Source organism: Alexandromys fortis, unplaced genomic scaffold, assembly GCF_014885135.2.
Source record: "Alexandromys fortis isolate MF-2015 unplaced genomic scaffold, M_Fortis_MF-2015_v1.1 scaffold_23, whole genome shotgun sequence".
Classification (NCBI taxonomy): Eukaryota; Metazoa; Chordata; class Mammalia; order Rodentia; family Cricetidae; genus Alexandromys; species Alexandromys fortis.
Window position 1 is genome coordinate 15,724,575 of NW_026067907.1, and position 3,472 is coordinate 15,728,046.

General features: G+C 40.1%; 1 pseudogene; it reads right to left on the minus strand.

The window, feature by feature from the left end:
* Positions 1 to 1,248: 1,248 nt before the first annotated feature.
* On the minus strand, positions 1,249 to 1,977 carry LOC126497785 (nascent polypeptide-associated complex subunit alpha-like; annotated as a pseudogene).
* Positions 1,978 to 3,472: the final 1,495 nt, after the last annotated feature.

The following is a 3,472-nucleotide window of genomic DNA, read 5'->3' on the forward strand; positions in this document are numbered from 1 at the left end:
TCCAGGATCAGTGAGACAACTTGTCTCAAAACTTAAGATGGGGAGTAATAAGGAAAACAACTGATTAATTAGTAGAGATAGATCAAATGCTTATTGAGTAATTGAGCCAAAGTTTGCATTTTCTCTAGAAGCTCCACAGTGAATAATGCAAGCAATTCTTCCTTCTAATGAAACATTTGCAATGTAGAGTGGTCATATTCATTCATTTTTTATTAATTCAGAAGAGAGAGATGTTCACAGTTATAGGAATTTATCAGATTGATTCTATAAAAATAATTTGTGTTCATTAAAAACAATAAGCTACAAAATATAATATCAGCATGCCTCACTTCTACAGCCTGCTTAATATTTATTTTCATTTCATTAAACATGACAGGTGAGACACAAAAATTAAAAATTACTAACAATTAAACACATAGTGGTGAAAAACTTACTAAATTTGTATGGGATCATGTTATATACTTTCTTAAATGAGAATAAACTGATTTAAGGTGTGATTTTAATAAAGCTAAATAGATTTTAAAGAAGTTATTGGGTTGGCTTTAAGAGTGTTAGCAGGCAGTGTGAAGTATGTTGCCTGTAGCTGTTAGGCCCACTCTGACCTCTGTTAAAGCTGCTAGGGCTGTGGGACTTGTATGGAAACCCTGGGAAGATACAGTCTGGAGTTGATGGGTAGGGCTTAAAGTGGTTTAGTATACAGTGGGTATATTCTTACCTGGGGTGCCCAGGACCAGCCTGCCCTCCCATAAGTCTGCAGGTTATGGCGCCTCGTTGGGAGCCCAGGGAAGGAAGTCGATTTATTTTATTTATGTGTGAGTACGTGTACCATGAGTTTACAGTACCCAAGAAGAACAGAAGAGGGTGTTAGATCCCTTGGAAATATAGTTATGTACAGTTGTGAGTAGACAAGTACTTGCTGAGAATCAAGGCCAGGTTTGTTGCAAAACCAGCAAGTACTTTTATCTGCTGAATCGTTGTTCCAAACTTTAATTTAAGCCCTTAGTCTGAGGTCATGACTATTGAGAGAAAACAAGCACTGCTGATAACAGGAATGAAATAAGAAATGCCACTATCGGTCTTGCAAACAGGCAGATATTAGAAAACATTATACATGATTCTAATACCTTTGATATTTACATAAAGGATACATTTTTAGACACAGCACACAAGAAATACGTGATGTAAATATTCATTTTTTTCATCCAACAAGAAGCCATAACTTTATTAGTGATAGAAACAGTACAAATTTCAAACCAATCTGCAGTTCCACCTTTGAAACACTAAAAAAAAAAGGGGGGGGAGGTGATGGAGACTGTCCTGTCTATCAAATAGGTACATTGTTAATTCCATAATAGCATTTACAATGTCATTACTGTTGTTTTTCAGGGCTCGGACTGCCTTTGCTCTGGACACATTCACCTGTGACATGACCAATTCTATGTCCTTAACTTCCACACTTGTCTCATCAACCTCTTCCTCCTCACTCTCCTCTTGTACTGTTGGAGTCTGAGTATTTTCTTGAATGTTTCAAACAGCTTCACCTTGAACTTTGAACTTCTCAGCAGCTGCTAACTGTGCTTGCTGAGACAAATCTTCAAATTTGGCTTCTCCAAATACGATGTAGGTGTCTGAAGCTGGGCTCTTGTAGACATCTGGTTTGGTGATGACGAAGAGGCTATTTTTAGATTTCTGGACAGTGACTCTAGTAACCCCTGTAACCTGCCGAAGACCCAGCTTGGACATAGCCTTCCGTGCTTTCTTTTCACTCTGGCTCTGCTTTGTTTTACTGACTGGTTCATCAATTTCAGCTGCTGCCGCCAGCTGGGCTTGTTGTGTGGCTGTCTGTGTGGAGTCTTGTTCCTCCAGCTCTGGTACTGATTCATCGCTGTCAGATTCTGTTCCCGACCCTGTCTCAGCCTGGAGCTCTGGCAGCTCGTGCTCTGTGGCAGGGACGGTTTCCGTGGCTTCGCCAGGCATTTTGAGCAGAGGACGAGGAACCAAGATGGCAGCAGAAAGAGGTAAATATTCATTTATATATTTAGAGCATTAGATATTTAATGAAAACTTCAGAAAAGAGAGGCACTTTTTAGTATAAAAATTTAGTTTTCCAACAGAGTGAAACTGACAGAATATTGGATGGACCCTTCTTCACCATGCAAACGACAACAGCTAGAGCAGCAGACAATAGCATCAGGTGCAACTCTTTGTGACTCATACTTGGGACAACTCAGGAGAAATGAGGATAAAACAAGCCTGTGGGCTACATCCAAGGACATTTTTGACTTTTTAGAGCCAGTCTCATTCTGGGCTTCTTTGTTGTCCTCTGAAAGTTATTTCCTAGTATCCATCCCACCTCCTAAATAAAGCTGTTTTAGACCTTGCCCTTTCCTTTATGAAGCTTAATTTGTGTGTAAGAAAGTACTATTTATATTTGACACATCTAAGATGTTACAGTGAAATTCACACTACCTCTTGCCAGCACATCAGGGAATATTTGATGTTAACATAGACTTCTCAGTGTCTGCCGTTTTTAATATTTATTTGATGTTTTATTTCATGTAAACCAGAAATTAATTTGTAGACTGCCAGATGATCATATGCACAAAAGCTACATGATAAAACTGTGATTATGACCAATGTCAATATGCTAGAATTAAAATATGAGGCATTTTGTAACTGGTAGTTTAATAGTGATCATGTTACTTATTCTCTGTCTGAAGCAGACTCATCAGTATAAGAGCCCTCTTAACACATCTAGTGAGATGCTGCACTGAGCCTGAAGAACAAATATGGTCACTTACTTAATCACACTAAAATAAAACAAAACAGTAAACATAAAACATACAAATAATACAGCTAATAACTTCTGTGAAATAGAAATGAATCACAAAAGGGGATGTCATCAGATACCACTTCAAATATACCAAGGAAGGAAGATTTTATTTTTTTTTATTTTTATTTTTAATTTTTTATTGAGAAAAAGAAAAAAAAGTTTCCCCCTCCTCCCAGCCTCCCATTTCCTTCCCCCTCCTCCCACCCTTCTCCCCCTCCCTCCACTCCTCTTCCCCTCCCTCTCCAGTCCAAACAGCAGTCAGGGTTCCCTGCCCTGTGGAAAGTCCAAGGTCCTCCCCCCTCCGTCCATGTCTAGGAAGGTGAACATCCAAACTGGCTAGGCTCCCACAAAGCCAGAACATGAAGTAGGATCAAAACCCCTTGCCATTGTCCTTGGCTTCTCATCAGCCCTCATTGTTCGCCATGTTCAGAGATTCCACTTTTATCCCATGCTTTTTCAGTCACAGTCCAGCTGGCCTTGGTGAGCTCCCAATAGATCAGCCCCACTGTCTCAGTGGTTGGGTGCACCCCTTGTGGTCCTGACTTCCTTGCTCATGTTCTCCCTCCTTCTGCTCCTCATTGGGACCTTGGGAGCTCAGTCTGGTGCTCCAGTGTGGGTCTCTGTCTCTATCTCCATCCA